This window comes from Musca domestica, unplaced genomic scaffold (assembly GCF_030504385.1).
Source record: "Musca domestica strain aabys unplaced genomic scaffold, Musca_domestica.polishedcontigs.V.1.1 29, whole genome shotgun sequence".
Taxonomy (NCBI): domain Eukaryota; kingdom Metazoa; phylum Arthropoda; class Insecta; order Diptera; family Muscidae; genus Musca; species Musca domestica.
This window is the reverse complement of record NW_026712296.1, coordinates 7,512,904-7,535,081: the sequence shown is the minus strand read 5'-3', so window position 1 is coordinate 7,535,081 and position 22,178 is coordinate 7,512,904. Positions and strand designations below refer to the sequence as shown.

General features: G+C 35.5%; 1 protein-coding gene across 3 annotated transcripts in view; it reads left to right on the top strand.

Moving 5' to 3' along the window:
* LOC101887365 (peroxidasin) overlaps positions 1-22,178 on the top strand; it is a 172,676-nt gene that overhangs the window by 147,362 nt on the left and 3,136 nt on the right. The gene's annotated exons all lie outside the window — the stretch shown is intronic.

The window sequence follows — 22,178 nt, the reverse complement described above, 5'->3', positions numbered from 1 at the left end:
ATATGTCAATAATATTTACTCAATTTTAATTGTATACGACTGGGACCGATTAAAAAGTCAAAATACAATTTGGATGCTATATCAAAACTTGGATCAATATCGATGTTTCATGTTTGTTTTTTAAATTTCGTAATGGAAACTACAGCCTATAACAGAAAATTGTCTGTGTAGGTCCACGTCTTCGTATAGCCCTCATATAACGGTACCTCCAGATATTCTGTATTTTTATGGTTTTAGCTACATTATTCAACGATTTATTTTCAAGTTTCGCATTTGAATATTGTAATGGCTTATGACAAAAGTTGTCTATGCAGGCCCACGTCGTCGTATAGACCCCAATAGACGGCTACATCCGGTATTTTAAAGATTTTGACAAAATTGTTAACGGATTTTATTTTAGTTTTTATACTCTACAACACTATGTGTTGGGGGTATTATAAGTTTGATTGGGCCAAAAATTATGTAACACCACGAAATATTGATTTCCCACATAGGAAAGTATATATGGATCTTCCTATCTCGCCGAGCTGAGTCGATCTAGCTATGTATGTCCGTCCGTCTGTCTGTCCGTCTGTCTGTCCGTCTGTCCATGTTAATTTGTAATCACTCTATAGGTCGCAATTATGGTCCGATCTTCACGAAATTTAAAATGTAGGTGGGGTTAAGGTCAGAATAGAACCCTATTTCTTTTGGAGATGATTGCAAAATATTTAGGGGTTGTAATGGACCAAAAACTGAAAATTTTCCTGATTTTGCAGTTGTTCTACAGGTCACAGTTATAGACCAATCGAAGCGAAAGTTAACATGGGGCTAGAGCTTTGGGCTGGGCAGAAGCCTTCCAATTTTGATGGTCATCGGGTAATATTTACTGGTTAAAATAGACCATAGCATTTGTGATAACTAAAAGTCAAATTTTCCATTAAACCGCTAATATTTTTAATGCCGGCGAAATCACAAATAGACGAACAAGTCAATTCTGACCGTTACATAGTAACGATAGTAAAAATATTGGATATATATAGCGAAATATATACAATGTATATATACAAAGGAAGGGGATGTTAGCTAGAATGCTTATATCTCCAGAAAGGCTGTAGCGATTTTGACAAATTTTGTAAATTTAGAATGCCCTTTTGGCATAAAAGTATAAAATCTAAAAAATCGCATAAAAAGATGCCAATAATGATGTTAATATTGATTTTGTAGTATTTTGTGACATTTTTTTATTTTTTCATATTTTTTATCGCATGCGATTTTTTCAATTTGACTTATAATATTGAAGTGTATATTTTGTAATATTTTTGCACTTTACAACACAGGTTGGGGTTATTATTTATATACAGATTGCAATTATCGTCCGATCCTCACGAAATTTTTCACAAAGTTAGGGTTAGGCTCAGAAGGGCTAAGCCAATTATTTTCAAAGATGTCCGCAATATATTTAGGGTTGAAATGGACCAGCAACTCAAACTGTTCCTGATTTTGCAGCCGTTATAAAGGTCACAAATAGAAACCAAAGGACACGAGATCTTGCATGAAGTTAGAGTTTAAGACAACGGGTAGAATGGACCATTACTTTTGTGTGACAAAAATACAAACATTACTTACAGCCGATACGAAATACAAATGTCCCTGGTCAAAATGCTAAGAGAAATATCTGGGCAGTGCTCCGTGACATAATTTCAAAAGCGAAATCTTCCAAAATGGATGGAATGGACATAAGGGGGTTTCTAACATATTGTAGTGTTGTAGGGTATCACATGGTCGGCCCCGCCCGACTATAGCCTTTGCTTACTAGTTTTTTTTTTTTTTTTTTGAAAATTATCAAATTCGTCCCAAATTGTGGAGGGTATTCAGAACTCCATCCAGCCGAACTTACATTTTTTTTACTTGTTTGTAGACAAATGGTGGCAAAAATCATCAAAATACCGAATATCGGTAGTTACCGTTATATTGGGGCTATACAAAAACGTGGACCTATACATACAATGTTTCGCCGCCAGAGATAAAACCCATTATGACCTACAAATACCAATTTTAAAGAGATCCGTAAAAAATATGGAAAATCATCAAAATATCGAATATCGAGGGGTATGGTTATATGGCGGATATACAAAACGTGGACCGATGTATGTCATTTTCCATACCGATCATCCTAGACTCAATACGAATTGTTCTGACAAATTTTGAAGCTCCACGTCAAATAATGTGGACTGTATTGTGACAGACAGACGAACATCGGTAAATCGACTTAGAATTTTATGCTAATCATGAATATATATACTTTATAGGGTCTACGATGAATATTTAGGGGTGTTACGAACAAGGTGGCGTTCTGTAAAAGCTGACGAAATCTTGTTGGCTCGACGATTTTTAAAAACATTCATAAAAATCTATAATAAAATTTTGTGGTGAAAAACGTCAACAAAATGCCGCGAATTTTAAAATTTAGCACTTGTGTTTCCTAGGCATAACAGGTTCGGATTTATTTTTAACTCTTCACTCTGAACAATTCACAAATCTATAAGCATAGAACTCCTGCCGCAGCTAACAGCTTAACATTATTTTCACTTTGTCAGCCCATTTTCTTTTTCTGACATAATCACAAAGTTCTGTTCTGAGAACTTACATCATATACAGAAGCATAGGCAACACAAAAAATAGCTGAGAAAGAGAACAATAAAAAACCATGATTATGCGGTAATGCCCCCATATTACCACAAGTAAGCATTGTACGAACATTTCATGTACTTAACATCGCAACGACTATGAACATTATGGGGACGTCATTGCCATTTTCCTCTTTGTGAACATAATTGTCGTCGTCATAATTATCCTGACGGTTGGCATGGATTTTAAGTACAACCAAATCTGAGTGGAATATTGCAATATGGAAAACTCTTATCGCAAGGTATTGCGGCATTTTTTTCCCAGAACTTTAAAATTTAATTAACCGCAAATATACAAAGTGTTAAAGTTTGTGGCAGGTAATGAACAAATAGTCCAAAACTCTATGTTGTAGACCATCTACCATGGCCGGCAGATCCGGTACCACAATTTATATACTGAAATAATAAAGTAAGCAACAATGCGCTAGTACTTTACCTTCATTCAATTTCCATTTTTTGTTTTTCTTTCTTTTTTCAATCTTGTTAGAAAATGAACCCCTATTCTTTTAAACAAAGTTGGGACCTGTGTTAATCCTATTGCTATGCACTTTGCTGCATAGCAAAAAACGGCAAAGTAAGAGAAAACATCGGTGACAACAACACTGAAAACGCAAAACTTTACTCATTATGCTTTTCTGCATAGCATGCAAGCCTCAAAAGCCAACATTCAGCAGCATTCGGGATAATGCCCCAAGGAACACACGAATATGAGTTTGTACGTGTGTGCGTGTATGTATTTTCTTTTTCAAAGGAGCTTGGTGAATATTGTATTGCACACACAAAAATATTAACTGGATATATTTCAGATACTGCAAGTTTGACTTTACAGTACAGTTCAAATATATTGGGGAATATTTTATTAATTTCGTCCCGATATATAGAGTTCCTAGAACCTCTTAACACCGAATATGTTGTAATAGAACGCATTTTTAGATTGTCTATTTCGCCAGTTTATACGTCATGGCGAATCTTTGTGCAAGTGGTTTTAAGGTGTGAGGGGAGTACCACATTGACTTCATTTTAATCGAAGTTACTCAAAAAATCCGACATATTCGGCTGAGTTTTTTAATCCACAAGTAGAAATCACTCTCACTTCCAAACGAAAACAAATAAGTTGGTAAAATTGTACACACATGTGAATTTAGTCTGAGGATTAAAAATTTCCACATTTTGGTGTAGCCCCCCATATAACTGTATCGATACATTTAATATTTTTTGGATGTTTTGGTCACAATTTCAACCCGAATTTGCTGTAAATTGGCAGCATGTGTTCTCATTATATTTGTGCCACACTTTTTACCGGAAATGTGTGGAATTAATGGGTACTACATACTTTGAAAGAAAATTAATCAGGGGGGTATATTTACATTGTCATTCCGTTTGTAACATCCCTCAATATTCGTCGAAGACCCCATAAAGTATATATATTCATGATCAGCATAAAATTCTAAGTCGGTTTAACGATGCCCGTCTGTCTGTTGAAATCACGATGCAGCCCACATTATTTGACGTTCGCAAAATAATTTGTATTGTGTCTAGGATGGTTTTCACCATATTTATACCCTACAACACTATGTGTTGGGGGTATTATAAGTTTGATTGGGCCACAAATTATGTAACACCACGAAATATTGATTTCCCACATAGGAAAGTATATATGGATCTTCCTATCTCGTCGAGCTGAGTCGATCTAGCTATGTATGTCCGTCCGTCCCTCTGTCCGTCTGTCCATGTTAATTTGTAATCACTCTACAGGTCGCAATTATGGCCCGATCTTCACCAAATTTAGAATGGAGGTGGGGCTAGGGTCAGAATAGAACCCTATTTCTTTTGGAGATGATCGCATAATATTAAGGGGTTGAAATGGACCAAATACTGAAAAAATGTCGAATTTTGCAGTAGCTATACAGGTCGCAATTATAGACCAATCGACGCGGAATTTCGCATGTAGCTAGAGTTTTGGGCGGGGAAGAAGCCTACCAATTTGGGTGGTCATCGGATAATATTTAGCGGGTAAAATAGGCCATATCTTTTTTGTTGAAAAAATTCAAAATTTTTCATTAAACCGCGTATATTTTAAATCCCGGCAAAATTACAAAGCCATGACAAGGTTACTTCTGATCTTTGCATTGATGTTAAGATCCAAAAAATCGAATATACAGCAAATATATGCGATATATATGTCTATCAAAGAAGATATGCTTGAAAGATCTTTTATATGTCGAGAACGGCTGAACTGATTTCGACAGTTCTCATTAATTCAGAATGGCCTCTTGGCAGGAAAGAAAAAACGTCTGAAAAATCGCATAAAAATATCTCTCTAAAGATGAAAATATTTATTTTGTAACATTTTCTCATATTTTTTCAATTTTGTCATATTTTTGGCATATTTTCATTTTGAATTAAATATTTGGTAATATTTTTACAGCTAACAAAACTAAGTAGTTAGGATATCAGGATATCATATACAGATCGCATTTATGGCCCGATCCTTACGATATTTTGCATGGGGATAAGTTGAGGGTCAGAATAGAAGCCTACTCTTTTTGGAGATGATCGCCATATATTTAGGGGTTGAAATGGACCAAAAAACTGCAAAATTGTCAGCAGGTCGTAATTATCGCCCGATCCTCACACACATTTGAATGGGGGTTACCGGACATTGCAAAAGCCAAGCAGTTTTGGATGGCCATCGAAAAATATTCAATGTGTAAAGGAGTTTGGCAACTTTTGTAGACAAAATACGAACATGTCCATTCCAGTGACTTTTTGGAGAATTCACAAATACAGGAAAGACGCACTTCTGACTATTTTTTTAACACTGATTTCGTTGAAGAATGTAATCAAATGTCTGTATCTCATATAGATGCGTTTCAGTCAAAAACCAATAATAAATGTTAATCTTTTGCCACTTCTGAGAGATTATAGGTCTTTGGGAAATATTGGTTCCAGATCTAGGAAGACCATTTACGTGCAACATCTACCAATAAATTGGATATGAGCAAATTAGTTTAAGTTGCTATTATTCGAAAATTAGAGAACGAAACCTGATGGTTTTCTTTTATTATTTGTCACAATATCTTGTGGAATTCTTTCGAGTATCTCGCCTATATAAACTGTATCGTTTATTACAGTGTTGTAGGGTATTCAACGGTCGGCCCCGACTGTAGCCTTTTCTTACTTGTTTTTTAACGAATTTGTCCAAAAATTGGTAATTGTAGTTCATAATGGGTTCTAGCTCCGGTGGCGAAACGTTGTATATACGGTATCTCCCGATATTCGGTATTTTGACGATTTTTGCCACATTTTTAAACGGATTTATCTCAAAATTGGCATTTTTAGGTCATAATGGATTCTAGCTCCAGTGGTAAAACATTGTTTATATAGGTCCTCGTTTGTGTATAGCCCCCATATAACGGTACTTCCCGATATTCGCTATTTTGATGATTTTTACCACATTTTTTAACGAATTTGTCTAAAAATTGGTAATTAGTGTTCATAATGGGTTTTAGCTCCGGCAGCGAAACTTTGCATATATAGGTCCACGTTTTCCTATGTCGCACATATAACGATACCCACCGATATTCGGTATTTTGATAATCCTAATCACAATTACCTACAAAATCGTTTCAAATGTGGTATTTAAGAAAATTTGATAGATGACAATCTTTGAAGTAAAAAATTGCCCATATAGGTTTCCGTTTTGGTATGGCCCCCATATAACGCCATCACCCACTTTATGGTTTTTTGAAAAGTTTAACAACGTTATCCAAACGGCCTTACTGTTATTTGTAGTTTAAAGTAGAACACGTTTGAATTCAGATATTTTTATAAAAAATAGTTTCGCCCCGGCCGAACTTATGTTTTTATACCCTCCACCAAAAAAAGTATGAAGGGTATATTAAGTTGTCTGAAAATAAGTAAATTGTAAAATTGTAATTGTAAATTGTAATTGTAAGTAAATTGTCTGAAAATCCACTCAAGTAGTTCCTTGTGGGTACTTTATACCTCGGCAGAGAATTATCTATATAGGTCCACAATATCGTATAGCACCCATATAACGGTACCCCCACGGTATTCGGTATTTTGATGATTTTACCCACATTTTTCAACGGAATTGTCTGAAAATCCACACAAGGAGTTCCTTGTGGGTACTTTATACCTCGGCAGAGAAATGTCCATACAGGTCCACGATATTCGGTATTTTGATGATTTTACCCACATTTTTCAATAGAATTGTCTGAAATTCCACAAAAGGAGTCCCTTTCGGGCATTTTACCCCCTCAAAAAAAAATTTTTATATACGTCCACTATATCGTATATCCCCCATATAACTGTACACCCCGATATTCGGTATTTTGATGAAGTTAGCCACACTTTTCAATGGAATTGTCTTAATATCCCCACAAGTAGTTCCTTGTGAGTACTTCACCCCCTGAGAGAGAATTGTCTATACAGGTCCACGATATCGTATATCCCCCATATAACTGTACCCCCCCGATATTCGGTATTTTTATGATTTTACCCACATTTTTCATCGGAATTATCTGAAAATCCACACAAGTAGTTCCTTGTGGGTACTTTATACCTCGGCAGAGAATTATCTATATAGGTCCACAATATCGTATAGCTCCCATATAACGGTACCCCCACGGTATTCGGAATTTTGATGATTTTAGCCACATTTTTCAATGGAATTGTCTGAAATTCCACAAAAGGAGTCCCTTTCGGGCATTTTACCCCCTCAAAAAAAATTTCTATATACGTCCACTATATCGTATATCCCCCATATAACTGTACACCCCGATATTCGGTATTTTGATGAAGTTAGCCACACTTTTCAATGGAATTGTCTTAATATCCCCACAAGTAGTTCCTTGTGAGTACTTCACCCCCTGAGAGAGAATTGTCTATACAGGTCCACGATATCGTATAGACCTCATATACCGGTAACCCCGATATTCGGTATTTTGATGTTTTTAGCCATATTTTTCAACGGAATGGTCACAAGGGGTACTTTGTGAGCACTTTACCCCCCGACAGAGAATTCTCTATATAGGTAAACGATAACGTATAGCTCCCATATAACGATACCCCGCAATATTCGGTATTTTGAAAATCCACACAAGGAGTTTCTTGTGAGTACTTTACACGCAGACATAGATTTGTCTTTATAGGTTCACAATATCGTATATCCCCTCATATCGGCACCTTCCTATATTAGACATTTTAAAGATTTTAAAAGAATTTTTAATGGATTTTTTTTGAAAATTTTCTAATTCGTTCCAAATTGTGGAGGGTATTCAAAGTTCGGCCCGGTCGAACTTACTGCTTATTTACTTGTTTTCGACTTTAATCGAATTCGCATAAAATTTATTAATAGACGTCGTACTCGGTCGACATTCCCCACCACACAAGTTAAACACAAGTGCATCATAACATTGAATGTTACTGAAATACGTTGGACGTAGGAAAATTCTCAATTAAACAATTTCAACATTGGCAGAACTTACACCCATAAAGTTACGACTACCCACTGCGTTAGAGTTGTATGAAAGATGACTTTTTCATATTTTCAATTTTACTTTCTTATAATATACTTTTAGGAGGTCCAAAAAATTCTTAAACTTAAAAGTAATGCTATAATATGTAAACAATATATTATACATTACAACAAATGAACTTCTATTTTATTTATTTTAGCATATCTATATTAATTTATACTGTGTGTTTCTTTTAAGATGAAAAATTCTAGGGAGCGGATAAAAGTATCCAATACAAATCCTCCTGATAATTATGGAAAACAATCACTTTACACATGACTCTAACATTATGTGTAATCTGTCCTGAACTAATACGAGATGCACGCCGTCGACGTTTATCAGAGTAGACCAATGAACCTAACTAAAATGCTGTTGATGTGCATGTACTGGCACATTTTCCTGACTGAACTCCGTAATATAGCAGTTTTCTGCCGTTGCCATGGTATACAGAAAACAACTCAAATTGTGGATCTGGTTGCAATGACTAGACTCATTGTTTTCACAAGTACTGTTTTGGTTTCACTGAAGCGCCGCACGTCTACGCCGTAGACTCTACGGCAATTAAATTTCATTTTTACCAAGTTAAAGCTTAAATTCACTTTAAACTCATTTTAACTCAAAATTACAGAAATTAAAATTGTCAAACAGAAAGCAGAACTCCTATTAAAATTGTTGCGTTGAGTACAAAAATATCTACCTTCTCGCCAAAATACGGCTCATATCTTTTTTGAGATAAAACACGAGTAAATTTTGAATTTTTTTATACCCTACAACACTATGTGTTGGGGGTATTATAAGTTTGATTGGGCCAAAAATTATGTAACACCTCGAAATATTGGTTTCCCACATAGGAAAGTATATATGGATCTAGCTATGTCTGTCCGTCTGTCCATGTTAATATGTTATCACTCTGCAAGTCGCAATTATGGTCCGATCTTCACAAAATTTAGAATGGAGGTGGGGCTAGAACCGGAATAGAACCCTATTGCCTTTGGAGATGATCGCATAATATCGAAATGGACCAAAAACTGAAAAATTTCCAGATTTTGTGGTTGCTCTACAGATCGCAATTATAGACCAATCGACGAATTTAGCATGGAGATAGAGCTTAGGGCTGGTCTTCTAAATTTGGTGGTCATCGGGTCATATTTAGTGGGTGAAATAGACCATAACATTTTTATTAAACAAAAGTGAAAATTTCCATTAAACCGAATATTTTTAATGCCAGCGAAATAACAAATAGACGAACAGGTCCTCAATTCTTGTTCTATGAAAATGTGAAATGAAAACTTTTATAAAGGAAATAAATGTCAAATGAAAAATATTATAAAGAAAATATTTTTCATTTCATATTTTCATAGAACAAGAATCCAGCCCCAGGTCAAAAAATTTTCACAAGGGTAGGGTTAGGCTCAGAAGGGCTAGGCCTATTGTTTTCAAAGATGTCCGCAATATTTTTGGGTGTTTAAATCGACCAAAAACAGAAAAAATTTCCTGATCACACAATTGAAGCCAATCGACACGCTTAAGAAGGGAGAGAGTTAAGGCCAGGGAAGAATTTTAGCATTTTGGATGACCACTGGATTATATTTAGCTATAAAATGGACCACAACAACTAACAGCACAACGGAGTGTGTAAATATTGGGCAAATGTCGCTGTTCAAAATGCTAAGGGTAATATCTGGTCAGTGCTCCGAGACATAATTTCAAAAGCGAAATCTTCAATTATGGATTTGGACATAAAGGGACTTCTAACATTTTGTAGTGTTGTAGGGTATCGCATGGTCGGCCCAACACGGCTATAGCCTTTGCTTACTTGTTTTATTATTCCATTTGTTTGTTGATTATATGTCATTTTCCATCACTTTGACCAAAACTTCTGGCGATAGGTTCTCACATTTTTGACTGATATTGTCTTAAAGAGCTGAAAGAGTCTGAGGCTTGTTGACATAAACCCGTGAACTCAAAAAGCCCTAGAAAAAGAATTCTGGAGCGGTCTTGCTGGCCAGTGCAAATCTCCAAAGCGGAAGATTAGACGCCTGGAAAATGCATCATTTAGCCGTCCTGTTGGAACCACATGTTTTCCAATCCCAACTCGTCAAGTTGCGGCAAAAAGAAGTCGTTGATCATTGCTTTGTAGCCCTCACCATTCACAGCATCCCGCGACGTCTTCGAAAAGGTCTGATTACTCCAGCGAAAACAGCACACCATACACTGACCTTGAGCGGGTATAATGGCTCTACGTGGGTTACATTCGGATTTTCAGTGCCCCAGGAACGTACATTTTGCTTGTTTTCGTACCAGCTAAGACGTAAATTGGCCTCATCACTCATGATTATTTTTGATGAAAAATAATCTTCTTCTTGGTGGTGATTTGGGATGGCTTGAGCGTATGTTTGACGCGATTAGCAATCAGCAGCTAACAACTGATGCACCATCAGGACTTTGTACGGAAACATCTTCAAATCTTGTACCAAAATTGGCTGTAAAGACCGTCGACTGATACCCATTTGGGTGACACGTCGCCTGTTCGATGCTGTCGGCGCGTTCATGACATCCTCGGCTACAGCAGCAATATTTTCTGCGGAACGGATACTCCGGGGTCTGCCACGCCTGGCAGCATCTTTTGTTGCGCCAGTCTCCTTGAGGCGAGCAGATAAACGTCACAGAATTTCACAAGTAGGCGTTGGACGACCAGGAAATCTGCGCCGAAATTCACATTGTGCCAAAGTCACCGGTCGATTATTGGTCAAATAAATAGTCACCAATATTCCGCATTCTGAGGCAGTGTAGCTTAACATTGTTTATTAACGTTTAGTCCACATTCGTTTACTACAAAAATGATAAAACAGAACTGACATTAAGAGCCAATCGTAAAATTCATAGCATTTTCTGATAGGAGGATTACTTTAAATATTTATCTTAGGTTTTCAAATTTGAATGTTTAATATATAATTCGTGCTTGGTTAACATTTATTGAGCTTGTATTGAACTTTTGTTGTAGTTTTAACTAATTATTTTAAAAAATGGTTGAATCTTTTGTAAAACTTTGTAAAAAATTAAAATTTTGTCACTGAAATACGGCTATCGGCTTTATACTAAGGAATGCATGCCAAAACCTTTTCGGGGGCCAAACTAGTTTTTCCATATTAAATGTACAAAAATATCAGAAAATAAATGAATTTGGGCGGGGTTCAGGGACTCCTTCGGATTTTATGTAAGTACTAGCAAGTTCAGTTTGAAAATTTGTTCAGTTTGACAAAATTTGCATTATCAAAACAATCTACATATGTGCTCGGTAGACACCAACAGTGATCCGAAATTAGAATCGTTTAATATTTTTCGAACAATTAAAGTAGACATTTCAAAACCATTTTCATATCTCCATCGAAGATACGAACAGAGACCTCAATATCAAATTTCAAAATTTTATCTCTTTCCCTTCACCCAATACCAAAGATAGTACCATTCATTACTTTTCGTACAATTATAGTATATACATTTCCGAAACCACCTCCAAATATCCTTATACCAAATTTTAGATTATAAGTACTATATGTTGACCCAATACCAAATTGTACCAAATTTATTACTATTTAGTAATTTTTGTGCACTTGTACATTTCCTAAACCAACTTTAATTCTCAATCACTGCTAGCGTGACTTTAATGGCAAAAATGTAAAATTTCAAGCAATATCGATACTATTTAGTGCCTTTCGTACGCTTGCTGAACGAATTTGCGACCCCAACTCTTTATCTTAACCCTACCCACCAGCAGTGACCCCAGTACGAATATTTCAAATGACCAGATTCCGTTCACCCAAACTTAGTACACATTTCCAAAACCACCTCCATACATCAACCCCATTTCTATGAATTGATTCTCATATCGAATTCCAAGATTTTACCACTATCCGCTCACATAATTCCAAATAGTACCACATTTAGTGTATTGTTAGGATTTCCGCATTTAGTGCAGTTTTTAGAAATTAATAAAAACCTTTGGTTGGTCGGTATCGTGCAAGATCCAAAGCTTTCACTCCAAATTTCCGATTTCCAGCTGCATTTTTTTCCAAATACCAAAGCTAATAAAGATATAATAATAATTTAGTATTTTTAGTAGGTATTTCTAATGCCAAATTTTAGATTTCCAACACAATCCCTTACTAAAAAACCAAATTTAGTACCACTTAGTACTTCTTAGTACGTATTTCCAAAACTACCTCCAAATCTCAACCCTTCACACAAACAGAGATCCTAATACCAAATTTTTGATTTCAACCAGAATTCGTTCGTGCAATACCAAATTTAGTACCTTTCGTACGCTTGCTGAACTCATTTCAAAAACCAACTCTTTATCTTAACCCTATCCACCAGAAGGCAACAACATTTTAAATTTCTAAACCGTTTGTAACTCCTCGAAATACTTATGTCAGACCCAGAAAAGTACATATATTCCTGATCAGCGTAAAATTCTAAGTCGATTTAGCGATGTCCGTCTTTCTATCTTTAGAACGAATTGAGATAGAAAGCTAAAATTATGCAAACATGTGTGTTTCGCCAGCAGGCATATAAGTTCGTATATGGGCCATGTAGGTACACGTTTTCATATAAACCCCATATAACGGTACCTCCCAGAATTCGGTTTTTAGCGATATTTTTTACCATAATTGTTTGAAATATCGCATTTTAAGTTCGTAATAGGTACCACAGCCCAGGACAAAAAAACTGCGGATGCAGGTCCACGTCTTTGTATAGGCCCCATATATGTCCCAAATATATTTGATATTTTGACTATTTTAGCGACATTATTATACCCTACAACACTATGTGTTTGGGTATTATAAGTTTGATTGGCCCAAAAATTATGTAACACCTCGAAATATTGGTTTCCCATATAGGAAAGTATATATGGATCTTCCTAGCTCGCTGAGCTGAGTTGATCTAGCTATGTATGTCCGTCCGTCCGTCTGTCCGTCTGTCCGTCTGTCCATGTTAATTTGTAATCACTCTACAGGTCGCAATTATGGCCCGATCTTCACGAAATTTAGAATGGAGGTGGGTCTGGGGTCAGAATAGAACCCTATTTCTTTTGGAGATGATCGCCAAATGTTTAGGGGTTGAAATGGACCAAATACTGAAAAAATGTCGGATTTTGCAGTAGCTATACAGGTCGCAATTATAGACCAATCGACGCGGAATTTCGCATGTAGCTAGAGTTTAGGGCGGGGAAGAGGCCTACCAATTTGGGTGGTCATCGGATAATATTCAGCGGGTAAAATAGACCATATCTTTTGTGTTGAAAAAATTCAAAATTTTTCATTAAAACGCGAATATTTTAAATCCCGGCGAAATCACAAAGCCATGACAAGGTTACTTCTGATCTTTACATTGATGTTAACATCTAACAAATGGGTTATAGAGAAAAATATGTGCGATATATATGTCTACCTAAGAAGATATGCTTGAAAAATCTCCTATATGTCGAGAACGGCTGAACTGATTTCGACTGTTCTCATTAATTCAGAATGGTCTCTTGGCAGGAAAGAAAAAACGTCTAAAAAAATCGCATAAAAATATCTCTCTAAAGATGAAAATATTGATTTTGTAAAATTTTCTTATATTTTTTCAATTTTGTCATATTTTTGGCATATTTTCATTTTGAATTAAACATTTGGTAATATTTCTACAGCTAACAAAACTAAGTAGTTAGGATATCAGGATATCGTATACAGATCGCATTTATGGCCCGATCCTTACGAAATTTTGCATGGGGATAAAATGAGGGTCAGAATAGAAGCCTACTCTTTTTGGAGATGATCGCCATATATTTAGGGGTTGAAATGGACCAACAAAACTGCAAAATTGTCAGCAGGTCGTAATTATCGCCCGATCCTCACGCACATTTGAATGGGGGTTACCGGACATTACAAAAGCCAAGCAGTTTTGGATGGCCATCCAAAAATATTCAATGTGCGAAATAGTTTGCCAACTTTTGTAGACAAAATACGAAAATGTCCATTCCAGTGAATTTTTGGACACAAATACTGGAAAGTCGCACTTCTGACTATTTCGTTAACGCTGATTTCGTTGAAGAATATAGTCAAATGTCTGTATCTCATATAGATGCGTTTCAGTCAAAAACCAATAATAAATCTTAATCTTTTGCCACTTCTGAGAGATTATGGGTCTTTGGGAAATATTGGTTCCAGATCTAGGAAGACCATTTAAGTGCAACATCTACCAATAAATTGGAAATGAGCAAATTAGTTTAAATTGCTATTATTCGAAAATTAGAGAACGGAACCTGATGGTTTTCTTTTATTATTTGTCACAATATCTTGTGGAATTCTTTCGAGTATCTCGCCTATATAAACTGTATGGTTTATTATAGTGTTGTAGGGTATTCAACGGTCGGCCCCGCTCGACTGTAGCCTTTGCTTACTTGTTCACATGAATTTTTTCAAATTTTATATTTAAAGCTCGTAATCGGTACCATAACCTGTAACAAAAAATTACTTATGAAGGAATACGTCTTCGTATAGCCCCCATATAATGGGTTTCATTTGAGAGTCATTTTTCTACGGATTTTTTTTTATACCCTACAACAATATGTGTTGGGGGTATTATAAGTTTGATTGGGCCAAAAATTATATAACACCAAGAAATATTGATTTCCCACATAGGAAAGTATATATGGATCTTCCTATCTCGTCGCAATTATGGCCCGATCTTCACCAAATTTAGAATGGAGGTGGGGCTAGGGTCAGAATAGAACCCTATTTCTTTTGGAGATGATCGCATAATATTTAGGGGTTGAAATGGACCAAATACTGAAAAAATGTCGAATTTTGCAGTAGCTATACAGGTCGCAATTATAGACCAATCGACGGAATTTCGCATGTAGCTAGAGTTTTGGGCGGGGAAGAAGCCTACCAATTTGGGTGGTCATCGGGTAATATTTAGCGGGTAAAATAGACCATATCTTTTGTGTTGAAAAAATTCAAAATTTTTCATTAAACCGCGAATATTTTAAATCCCGGAGAAATCACAAAGCCATGACAAGGTTGCTTCTGATCTTTACATTGATGTTAACATCCAAAAAATCGGATATATAGCAAAATATGTGCGATATATATGTCTATCAAAGAAGATATGCTTGAAAGATCTCATATATGTCGAGAACGGCTGAACTGATTTCGACAGTTCTCATTAATTCAGAATGGCCTCTTGGCAGGAAAGAAAAAACGTCTAAAAAATCGCATAAAAATATCTCTCTAAAGATGAAAATATTGGATTTGTAACATTTTCTCATATTTTTTCAATTTTGTCATATTTTTGACATATTTTCATTTTGAATTAAATATTTGGTAATATTTTTACAGCTAACAAAACTAAGTAGTTAGGATATCAGGATATCATATACAGATCGCATTTATGGCCCGATCCTTACGATATTTTGCATGGGGATAAGTTGAGGGTCAGAATAGAAGCCTACTCTTTTTGGAGATGATCGCCATATATTTAGGGGTTGAAATGGACCAAAAAAACTGCAAAATTGTCAGCAGGTCGTAATTATCGCCCGATCCTCACACACATTTGAATGGGGGTTACCGGACATTGCAAAAGCCAAGTAGTTTTGGATGGCCATCCAAAAATATTCAATGTGTAAAGGAGTTTGGCAACTTTTGTAGACAAAATACGAACATGTCCATTCCAGTGACTTTTTGGAGAATTCACAAATACAGGAAAGACGCACTTCAAACTATTTTTTTTAACACTGATTTCGTTGAAGAATGTAATCAAATGTCTGTATCTCATATAGATGCGTTTCAGTCAAAAACCAATAATAAATGTTAATCTTTTGCCACTTCTGAGAGATTATTGGTCTTTGGGAAATATTGGTTCCAGATCTAGGAAGACCATTTACGTGCAACATCTACCAATAAATTGGAAATGAGCAAATTAGTTTAAGTTGTTATTATTCGAAAATTAGAGAACGAAACCTGATGGTTTTCTTTTATTATTTGTCACAATATCTTGTGGAATTCTTTCGAGTATCTCGCCTATATAAACTGTATCGTTTATTACAGTGTTGTAGGGTATTCAACGGTCGGCCCCGCTCGACTGTAGCCTTTTCTTACTTGTTTTTTTAAATTCCTTAGCTTTTTTTACTTGGTTTTTTTTTTCTAAACTTTCGCCGTCTGTTTACAGAAAAAATAACTTATTTTTAATTAATTTTCCTGGCTCCCCTCAGCATTCCTACGTCGGAATGTCAATCAGTTAATCAATTCATATTCATGTACCGTGTTCTATTTTATTATTTAAACCCTGAAAGAATGAATGTTTCATGATAGCTAAATACTTATTTATGGTGTGTTTCGTTATTTAATTAATAAATACTCTCTCATCATAACTACCGACATTATGAATTACCCGTCTACTCCTTCCTAAAAATATTCGCCCAGCAGGCTCCAGATTTCTTTTGGCTTTTACAACAAAGGAACAATGAAAGTTATGATAATATTTTCTCTTCCTTAATTTTGCTTATTTTATGGTTGTTGGCTTCTTCTATGATAACAAGAATGTGACAGGAACAAATCCCTTTATATCTTTGGTAGCTTGTACCATGTTGTTGCACACAACTAGTAGATACACTCCTGTTCATTAGGTTAGCAGCACAAAATTCTTGTTTTACACAACCCACGACAGGTGCATGCATGTCAATTTTTCCCGAACCTGCAAGAATCTACTATTAGTTGTGTCTGGTTACTTTCCCTGGTAGATTTACATTCAGAAGAGTAAATTCAATCAAAATAAAGTATAACAAAAAGTAAACAGGCAACTTTTAGTAGAAATCTGCAAGAAATTGTATTGCATTCGCAATTTTACCAAATATGCCTTTTTTTAAAAAAAAGAAGTAAAATATTATCAGTAGGTTTTACCGAAAGATGTATACCCCCAGCCTTAAGTTAAGATTATTCTAACCGCAGACCCTTTATGGGGAGGTTCTGAATCAGTTGGTCAATACTGTCCAATTCGTATCTGACCTAAGTCTGATATAAATATTACAAGTGCCATATTTAGACTAGACGATATATACTTGATATGGCATACAGGGTGAGATATGACATACAAGGTGAGAAAAATATGACATACAGGGTGAGATAAAAAAACTGCAACCAAGTAAAAAGCCATAGTATTTCATTTTTTTTTTTTAAATTTTATTGAATGAAGGCAAAAAATGTCGAAAATAGCATTAAATTTTAGAATAAGTTTGGATTTGTTCGAATTGGTCACCTTTGGCACGAATTATGACCTTCAAATGACCAATAAAACCATCACACGCTGCCCGAATGTTGCTCTGCGGTATTTTGACCCTTTCCCGGCGGGGAAAGAACTTTGGTATTTTTTTGTGCCAACCTTGCTTTCCTCCAGACACAATAGTCCAACAGATTGGTATCCAGAGATTTTGGTGGCCATTGTGCGGTGGAAATAAAACGAGGAACCTCATTTCGTAACCATTCTTGGGTGTCGCGTGCTGAGTGCGATGATGCTGAGTCTTGTTGGAATGTCCAAGGTCTGCGGCCAAAATGTTTACGTGCCCAAAGCTTTAATACACCTCCAGAATATTTTCGCCATAATATCATTTTGTTTGTTTACAAACTCTAGCTCTTTTGAGTCACTTTCTGCAATTTTAATGGCTTTGCCCCGAGCTCATATTTACCGAATGTCATATTTCGATATGTTCAGCTCACAAGCCATTTTTCGGCCACTGCGAACCATTTCTGCTGATGTTGCTGTTTTTTCCGTCCACTTCCTTGACGCCGGACTACGCTACCAGTATCACGGTAACGAGCGATGGTACGAGACACAAAATATTTATTCACATTTAAATGCTGGAGTGCTCTAACGATAGCCACTTGTGGTTTTCCAGCCGAATATAATTTCGCGTTTTATGAGCTTCGTGGATTTTCAATTTTTAAATTTTGAACCTTTGTGTGAGAGGTACCAGAAGGAGTGGACCGATACATTGCATCTTCACAGCAGGTCTTATGTTAGTGGAAATAATGGGATGTGTGAAATATGAAGAGGACCGGATATTTTTTCGGATTTTATGATCGGTTTGGTTATTCAAAATCTTGACCCTTTGTAGGGGAGTTGCCACAAGGAGTTGTCCGATATCTACCATCTTTATAAGAGACCTTGTGTTTATGGAAATATTGGCATTTACTGAATGAAATCGAATGTTAATTTCGCGTTTTATGAGCTTCGTGGTTACTCAGATTGTTGACCCTTTGTGGGGGAGATACCAGAAGGAGTGGAGCGATATATTCCACATTCGCACTAGACGTTGGGTTAATAAAATTATTGTGATGTGTGTAATTTGAAGACAATCGGATTCTAACATCACATTTTATAAGAATTATAATTATTTAAAATTTTGGACAAAATCGGAGTTATCGTGCGCACCAGCCAGACAAACGAACGGACATCACTCAACTGCAAATGTCCTAAAAATGATTGGTCCAAAGTTACCTATGGTCTAAAATCGATTTTCAATGAGTTAGTTTTGGCCGTATCAAATGTTATGTACCCTCTCTAGCCATATAGCGGAGTGTATAAATAAAACTCTTTGTATTTTTGCGTTATTTTTCAAATCGCACATAAACACAATATAAAAGGGTACTTCAAAGTATTAATCCGCAGTGTCCATTAAAAGTTGTGGTGCCCTATAAAAGTTAAATAAATGTAAATTAAATAATAATAGCTTTTTTATTTGAAGCAATAGGTACCTTTAAAGAAACTTATAAATGTTTTCAATATTGTTGATATTGAATAAACATGCCTATAAATTCCTCCACAATTTAGATTAGTACTTGAAATGATTCTCTCTGTTTACATTCTTCATAAAATTACCACCACTGTGCACAGTTACAACATAAGAAGTTAATGCAACGTGTTGTGTGTCTTCATTCCTTGTCTTTGCCATCAAGATTTAGCTTTGGGATCCTTTTCCTTTCTCAGTTTCACAGCGTTGGTGCTTATGCCTAGGAGGTTTGAGAGTTGAGAATTTATATTGTACATAGGGTAAGTGTACCAGTAGTCGGCACTTTTAGGATTTTCGCATTTTTAATCGCTCACCATTCTGAGTGGAACATTTTAATTATTACATAGTTAATTTATTCAGATTCGAAATTTTGTATAGTTTTTGCAATAATAAATAAGGTTTTAATAACTTTTTATTAAATTTCATAAATTTGTAGTTTTATTAAAACAATGCTTTTGTGCCAGTAGTCGGCACCACTTGATAATTGTCGGTATGGCATGTTCCAACAGTCGGCATACCAATTTTTTTGTAAGAGTAGTGAATAATAATAATAAATTAATTCATTAAAATATAATATTTTTGTTTAGTTAAACTGATTCGACGTCTTTATTGTACTTTTCTTAAGAATATGGATTGTTGAGGACCTTCACAGACATAAATTTTAATTTTTATTAGAATAAATCATCTTTTCTTAGCGAAATTGTACACAAAGATAGCTGACAATATATTTGAAGTAAACAAAATATATTTAGTTATAATAGTTTCATTTATTTGGGCTTAAAAATAAAAAGTGCCGACTACTGGGACATGCCGAACTTAGGCACTCTTACCCTATGTTCTTGTGGCTTCGTCCTGTTGGCAAGCCCTTGATTTCTTGTCCATTTTAAGTGGGGATAGCAGTGGTGTACATATCTCTGTATCACCATCATTTGGGATTTGTAGTGTTTGCGTTGTAGCATCATCGTCATCGTCATCTACATCATACCGATATTTGTACTCTAATGATGTACACTTTTTCAGCTCTCGTTGAGAGTAGACAGCCAAGCCAAATCCAGCAACTGCAAAGGCCGAAACACTATTCACGCCAACCAAGGCAATCATGAAGATGGTGGTGGGATGGTTGTTTACATTCCGGCAACGGATAAGATTTTAACAAATCTTGGGAGATTTTTATTACAAATTGGTACAAATGTCAAACTCTGATTTATAGTGTTAATGATGGGGTTAAGTAAAATATAAATATTTAATGTTGGCATTTAACTTTATCCGATTTCCCTTTTAGGTTAGGGTGGTTAGCAAAAAAACTCTTGAAATTCAGTACACAGAAAAATTGTAGCTTCATGGAAGGGGAGAATTGTAGCATGTAATTGAGGATACATGTTAGCCATCCGGAGCAATGAACATGTAACAGAAAAACAGTAAGCAGGGGATGTATTCGGGCGAGGAAGACCATGCGCTAACCAACACCACTAAACCAGAATTAGGAACTTTCGCAAAGCAAACTAAAATGACTTAGAAAATATAAACACATAGTTACTTTAATAATTCTTAAATAAACAAACCATTCAAGAAAGACAGAACGGTTTGGCCGACATATGTATATCCCCAGCCTTGAGTTATGATTATTCAAACTGTTGACCCTCTATAGGGGAGGTTCCAAAGCAGTTGGACAATATTGACCAATTCGACTGATACAAATATTACAACGTGCCAGATTTGAACTATATCGACTACTACCTATACTTTATATAAAATATGTCCAAATTTTTGGAAAATGTGGAAACATGCGTGAGGTAACAGATATAGCGGACCGAAGTATTCCATTTTCATACTTCATCTAAAACAAATATTGGTATTGGCAAAATGACAAGAAAATCGAATATTTATACCCAATTTTATGCGAAATCATGAATTTCGATAAATCAGATCTGATATGAATATTAAGAGAAATATTTAGATGTAGCAAGTTGTAAAGGATCGCCGACTTGTTTCGTAAGTTATGAGAAATATATGTATTGGAAATTGTGAACCTTTGTTGGCGAGGTACCAGAAGGGGTTGGCAGATATCTATCATATTCACAACGGATTTTACGTTAGTAAAAATATTTGGATGTGTGAAATTGGAAGAGAGTTGGATGCTTATTTCGCTTTCTTTGAATGGTTTGTTTTTCCAAAATTTTGAACCCTATGTGGGGAGTTACCAGTAGGAATTTTCTGATCTCTATCATAATTGTAACAGATCTTGTGTTGATGAAAATATTGAGATGTACCAAATAGTATGAATGGAATCGGAAGTTAATTTCGTGTCCAACATTTTAAATAATTATAATTCTTATAAAATGTGATGTAAGAATCCGATTGTTTTCAAAGTACACACATCACAATAATTTTATTAACCCAAGGTCTGGTACGAAGGTGGAATATATCGCTTCACTTCATGGGTATTCAAAATTATGACCCTTGTGGGGGAGGTACCAGAAGGAATGGAGAGATATATGCCATTTTCACACCAGACCTTGGGTTAATAAAAATATTGTGAGGTGTGTAATTTGAAGACAACCCGTTCCTCACATCACATTTTATAAGAGTTTTAATTATTCAAAATTACCTCTTGTGAGGAAGGTACTTGATGGAGTGGACCGATATTGTCCGTTTTCGCACCTGACCTAGCACTGATGCAAATATTAGGATTTGCAAAGATTGAGAAAAATCGGATTATATATTCTTTCTGTGCAATAAATAATTTTCTTTGAAAATATTGGCATTTTCTGGGGGAGGTACTAGAAGGTGCATATCCATATCCTAACCGATTCTCACGAAATTTGAAGTACTTGCTTCTAGTCAAAATTCGATCGTATGTGCCAAAATCCTATTTGGGCTGATTATTACGGATTTGGAATACAATAAACGTGAAATCGGATTAATATATATGGGGGAGCTATATCCAAATCTGAATCTGATATTTAGTATCAAATACCATTGTTAAACACTTAACACCAAATCGGATGAAATATATGTATGGGAACTGAATTTGAACCCATTTTCACCAAATCTGAAGTACTTGCATCTAGACTGAATTCGGTCAGATGTGTCGAAATACATCCTATTTGGACGAATATTACGCAAATGGCGCAC